A 6,865-nucleotide genomic window follows, 5' to 3' on the forward strand; every position below is an offset into this window, starting at 1 on the left:
CTGCTATGGAAGATGAAGTCTTCCACAAAATCCTTCGATACTGGGAGGAGCTTCAAGGGCTCCAGTTCCTCTATGAGTGTGGAGAGGCTACCACCCCCAGACTGTTGGCAAAAATAAGGAAATATCGAGAACACTTGCGCGTTGCTGATACGGTGGACCTCTTCGAAGATGAATATGTCTACCAGCTAATGCTCTAGAAGGAACGGAGATCCTAGAGCGTATAGCTGACTCAGATAGCTTCCTCAAGACTTCCACCGGAGAGTTAACCCGTTGGTTGACCAAGTGGAGGTCTTTTGTTGAAGAGGAATATTTTGATGTACTCCGTAATAATTTCTTTAGATGAATAAAATGATTATCTAGTTTATCTGTGTCTTTTATCTTCCTGCAAAAGTTAATCTAAACAGTTGATAAATAAATCACGAACTGAACATAATAACGGACAAATAACAAACTGACATCAGTTAGAAATTAAGAACTGATATATAACACAAGTTAATCATCAACTGACATATTAGCAATAAAACTGATTATGATAAATCAATTAGTCCAACTATATTGCGAAAGTGAGAAAACTTAGTCTCGGGTAATGGTTTGGTGAAGATGTCAGTTGCTTGTTGTTCAGTTGAGACATATTCCAGTCTTATGTCCTTCTTCAAGGCATGATCTCTGATAAAATGGTGCCTGACATTTATGTGCTTGGTCCTAGAGTGAAGAACTGGATTGTAGGTGATAGCAATCGTGCTTGTGTTGTCACAAAATATGGGCGATTCTTTGGCAATGATTCCATAGTCTCTCAGTTGTTGCTGAATCCAGAGCAGTTGAGCAAAGCAACTTCCAGCAGTAAGATATTCTGCTTCAGTTGTGGAAGTAGCAATGGATGTCTGCTTCTTGCTGAACCAAGAGATCTGTCTGTCTTCCTAGAAACTGACATGATCAACTTGTACTTTTTCGATCAAGCTTACACCCTGCATAATCTGCATCTGAATAGCCAACTAGATTGACAGAGGAATCTTTAGAATACCATAACCCAACATTTTGAGTGCCTTTCAAATATTTTAAAATATGTTTGGCAGCTGAAAAATGCTATTGCTTAGGGTTTGCTTGAAATCTGGCACACATATAGACAGCAAATACAATATCAGGGCGACTAGCAGTTAGGTACAATAATGTACCTATTAAACCTCTGTAAAATGTCGCCTTAACTGATATTCCCCCTTGATCAGTGTCTAGTTTAACTGATGAGCTCATAGGAGTACTTGCAGCTGAACATGATTCCATGCCAAATTTCTTTAGCAACTCCTTCGCGTATTTATTCTGACTTATAAAAGTTCCTGTCTCCAGTTGCTTCACTTGCAGCCCAAGAAAAAATGTCAGTTCACCCATCATGCTCATTTCAAATTTATCCTGCATCAACTTAGCAAACTTCTTGCATAATTTGGGGTTAGTTGACCCAAATATAATGTCATCAACATAAATTTGAACGAGTAAAATATGATCATTCTTAGAGAATATGAACAGTGTCTTATCAACTGATCCAACAGAAAAATCGTGATCAGTTAGAAATTTTGAAAGAGTTTCATACCAAGCTCTTGGAGCTTGTTTAAGACCATATAAGACTTTGTTCAAATGGTAGACATGATCAGGAAAAAGGTGATTGATGAAACCACGAGGTTGTTCAACGTAGACTTTCTCTAGCAACTGACCATTTAGGAAAGCACTCTTTACATCCATCTGGTAGACTTTGAAATCCTTGAATGAAGCATAGGCAACGAACATTCTTATAACTTCCAGTCTTGCAACTGGTGCATATGTTTCATCATAATCAATTCCTTCTTCTTGCCTATATCCTTGTGCTACCAGTCTCGCCTTGTTGCGCACAACTGAACCATCTTCGTTCAGTTTATTTCTGTACACCCATTTTGTACCTATAACAGTTTTTGAAATTGGTCATGGAACTAGGTTCCAGACATTGTTATGGATAAACTGATTCAGCTCTTCATGCATTGCGTTTGTCCAGTTTGGATCAGCAAGAGTTTCATCAGTTTTCTTCGGTTCCAATTGCGATACGAAAGCTGAATAAATAAATAAGTTGGGCATCTGATTTCTATTTCTCACCAGATCAGATGGGTTACCTATTACCAATTCTGGAGGATGTGATTTATTCCATCTGTATTCAGCATTTTTTGTATCCAAGTTAGCAACTACTTCAGTTTGCAACTGGGTGTTTTCTTCAGTTTCAATTGCTGTTGCATCAGTTGGTAATTGAGTGTCCTCAATAGGCTCTGCCAACTGATTATCAGGAACAGCTTCATGTTCAACTGATTGAAACACAATTTCAGGTTCTGGTGTTTGAAGGATGTTTCGATTGATGTGATTTTCTTCTTCATGATCATTCCTCCAAACTGATATCTGTAAATCTATCCACTAGCTCAACTGGATCAGTTGGCTTGTTAGTTAGTACAATTTCATCAAAAATAACATGTATAGACTCTTCAACATTTAGTGTGCTCTTGTTAAACACTCTATAAGCTTTGCTGACTGATGAATATCCCAGAAATATTCCCTCTGCAGATTTAGCATCAAAGGCTTTTAAATGATTTTTGCCATTATCAAGAATAAAACATCTGTAGCCGAATATTTTGAAGTAAGAAACCACATTTTTACGTCCATGCCAGATCTCATAAGGTGTTTTCAAATGATTTTTATTAATCATTGATCTGTTCTGAGTGTAGCACGCAGTGTTTACAGCCTCTGCCCAAAATATTTGAGAAATACCAGAATCAGCAAGCATTGTTCTAGCAGTTTCTTTGAGGGTTCGATTTCTCCTCTTAGCTACACCATTTTGCTGAGGAGTTCTTGCTGCAGAGAGCTCATGCTTAATTCCAGCATTTTCTAAAAATTTGAGAGAATTTGATTGATGAATTCAGTTCCTCGATCGGATCTGATTCTATCAATTCCAACTGATTTCTTATTTAATAGAATTTTGAAAAGCTTAATCAGTTGTGCAGCAGTTTGGTCTTTGGATTTTAGAAAAATGACCCAAGTAAATCTTGAGAAATCATCCACAACCACCAAGGTGTATTTCATTCCCCCTAAGCTCATGACTGGTATTGGACCAAATAGATCCATATGTAACAGCTCTAAGCATCGGGAAGAAGATTTACTGCCCTTGTTTTTAAAAAAAGATTTAACTTGTTTACCAAACTGACATGCTGAACAAATTTTATCTTTGGTAAAATCCATTTTGGGCAAACCAGTGACAAGATCGTGATTACTCAGATATGCAATGGATTTAAAGTTCAGGTGGTTTAATCTCTTATGCCACAACCAGTTTTTAGAATATTTTGAAGCAATCAAACATACTGGTGCATAAAGTTGATCATTCCAACTGACTTTGTAAGTGTTTCCACACCGTTTCCAGTTAGGATGACCTCATCAGGTCTTTGACTTGAACACGAATGTTTGTCAAACTGAACTGAGAATCCATTATCGCATAACTGACTGATGCTAATCAGATTATACTTGAGATTCTCAACTAATAAAACATAATTAATGATAAAGTTACCATGGATAAGCTTACCCTTACCCACAGTTTTACCTTTGGAATTATCTCCGAAACTGATGTTTGGTCCAGTGTACTTGATCAGTTGAGATAACAAGTTTGCATCTATTGTCATGTGTCGTGAGCATCTGCTATCCAAGTACCAGATTGATTCCTTGCTTGTACCTGTTACCTGCAATCACACACAATATATAATTTTGGTACCCTTAGTTATTTGGGTCCTACATTGATTAGTCCTTTAAGAATTCAGACTTGGATCAGTCTAACTGACTGTCCAGTTGTTGTATTCCAGATGGTCTTTCTCGATTTGTGTGTACTAGTTGTGTAGTGTGCAGGTGAGACAACATGTGATTTAGCTTTGTTCAACTGATTGTTCAGCCGATATCTTTTCTGAACTGACTTGTTGTTATAGTAATTGGACTAGCCATTTGAATAATTCCTACTGAATCTTTTTGACGACTGACTGCGTGAGTCAGTTAAAACTTTTGGGCTATAACCAATACAATATCTTCTAGCCTTGTTCGTACTTTCAGTAGGCTGTTCAACCAGTTTACTTGGCTCAGGTTGTTCTTGTACCATAACTGATTTGACGAAGTGAATGTATTTCTCTTTGACCATATTCAGTTTTGGTTGAGTATCATTGGAAGACATTTCATCTTGATTACTGAACCCTAAACCAGCCTTATCAGTAACTGATTTCTGAGAGTTCTGTATATCAGTTAATGCAGCAGATGATTTGTTCCAAGCCTGAATAAGCTCAGTTTCCTTTGAATTTTCAAGCGTCAACTTCTGAATCATTGATTGATTCCTGCTTCTTTCAGCATTGAGCTCAACAATCTCCCTTTTTAGACTCAAATCATCAACTGATTCATCAGTTTTAGTTTATTGTCTATGAGATCAGTTTGCTTTGCTCTGGCCTTTTCAAAGGATAAGGCAAGCTTGTGGTACTCACTAAACATGTCATGAAGAGTTGAAATGAGTTCTTCTCTAGTGAAATCAGTTGAGCTAAAGTCAAATACCTGTTGACTGCTTGACTCATCACCAGCCATTAGACACTTCACTTCCTCTTCACCATCACTGGAACTGCATGAAGTTTCTGGCTCTGACTCTTCGCTGTCAGTTTCTGCCCATTTTGATTTACTCTCTTAAGCTAAGAGCACCTCATGCTTCTTCCTCTAAGACTTCTTATCATCCTTGGGTCTCATCTTGTGCTCATATGACTCCTTCTTTCTTTCAGTCAAGCCTTGACTGTCCTTCTTGGGTTTGGTACAGTCAGCAATGAAGTGACCAGGTTTGCCACAGTTGTAGCAAGCATTTGATTCCTCTTTAGAATTGTTTCTCTAATAATGCTTCTGGTAGTTCCCTTGATTTTTCCTCATGAACCTTCCAAATTTTTTGATGAACAATGACATAGCATCATTGCTCAGTTGATCAGCAACCTTCTCGACTGAACCAGTTGGTTCTGTTCTGACAGCAGCTAGGGCAGTTGTGGCTGCTGGAGTAGAGGGTTCTCCTTCTCGAGTTTGCAGCTCAAACTCATAGGCCTTCAGATCAGCAAATAGGTCATGAAGCTCAACCTTGTTTAGATCCTTGGACTCCCTCATTGCCATGGTTTTAACGTCCCACTCCTTGGGAAGACCTATGATCACTTTTAAGGCAACTTCTTTGTTGGTATACACTTTTCCAAGTGCATTAAGTTCATTGATGATACAGCTGACTCTTTCATCATACTCATGCATCGATTCTCCAGTTCTCATCTTGATATTGTCAAACTTTTGAACAGCAACAGAAAGTTTATTCTCTTTGGTTTGTTCATTTCCTTCACAAAGCTGGATCAGCTCTTCCCAAATCTCTTTAGCTGTCTTACACATTTTGATCTTTCTGAAAGTTATTTTATCCAGCGTTTTGTACAGTATAACCTTTGCCACGTTGTCCAAATTTTCTTTTCTTTTGTCCTCAGCAGCCCATTCATCTCTAGGCTTTTCAATTCTATGAGGTGCCCCATCGGTGATTGCAACTGCTGTGTTGGCTTTCAGAATCTTCATTGGTCCGTCAGTGATGACGTACCACATATCATCGTCTTGTGCAGCTAAGTGAGCCTGCATCCTGATTTTCCAATCATCGAAGTCTTCTCTGGAAAACATTGGGATCTTGTTGAAGTATGCCATGATAATCAGTTTGAGTTAGAAATGTTCTGAGACGAGATACAACCACTCTGATACCACTTGAAAGGATCAGTTATAAAGTGATAAGTGTTTAGAAAGGAGGTTGAATAAACACTCACGTATTTTGTATTCTTTTTGAATATTGAGTTCAGTTTAGTGACAAACTGATTCTCGGTATCTCGACAGTCGATAACAATCAGTTTAACTGAGAAAAATAGTTTCGGAAGTAAACTGACTGAAAAATAGAATGGCTAACTGAAAGTAATAACTGAAATGAAAATGCACACGGTTTGTTTCTAGATGTTCGGAGAATAGAATAACTCCTACGTCACCCCTTCTATCACGAAGATAGGATTTCCACTAAAAGACTTTGATCGAATACAATAGTTGTACTGACCCACTTCAGTTTGGACTTCACACTGCCAAAACTGAAACTCTTAGTTCACAAAAACTTTTACAGTGCGTGACTGAAATTTTACATGACTGAATGAATCTAACAAAGATTTCAAAGTGCTATCAAGCTCGTAAATGTAGCCTTGATTGCTACTGATATATCTGATAAGAGTGAGCTTTTGATATTTGAATACGAGTTGTGATTTTAGCATAGTAACAGCAAGCTTGAATAGAATAGTAGTTCGTGTTTTTGTTCTCAGCTGCCCTCTTCACCTATTTATAAGCTTCCCTCTCAACGGTAATATTAAATAACATTTGAATCCATATATCCGTTGATTGCCACGTCAATATTCTCTGACATTCGTACATTGCAATCTCTGAAATGCGGCGTTCCACTACTAGTTGCAGTCTGTTGTACTATTTGTCGGTTGTCGTTCTCAACTGATGACGTGTACAACTGAGAGATTAGCTGAAAGATACTTTGCTGGAAAACTCATAACTAATTGTTTAAACTGATCAGTTCCCAACTGATCAATCAGTTAGATTTGGCTTCAACTGATCAGTTTCCAACTGATAAGTTTGACGTAGATAAGTTTTAGCTGATACGCATTAATCTTCAGCAAATGACAGCTAACAGTTGTAAGATTTAAGCTTGTTTGCCTTTGATCAGGTATTCCAATAATTTCGATACTTAGTTTGTCAAATCACTAAAATTTAGTTTCCAACAAAGAGGCTGCAAGAAAAG

This window comes from Primulina tabacum, chromosome 7 (genome assembly GCF_025594145.1).
Source record: "Primulina tabacum isolate GXHZ01 chromosome 7, ASM2559414v2, whole genome shotgun sequence".
Classification (NCBI taxonomy): Eukaryota; Viridiplantae; Streptophyta; class Magnoliopsida; order Lamiales; family Gesneriaceae; genus Primulina; species Primulina tabacum.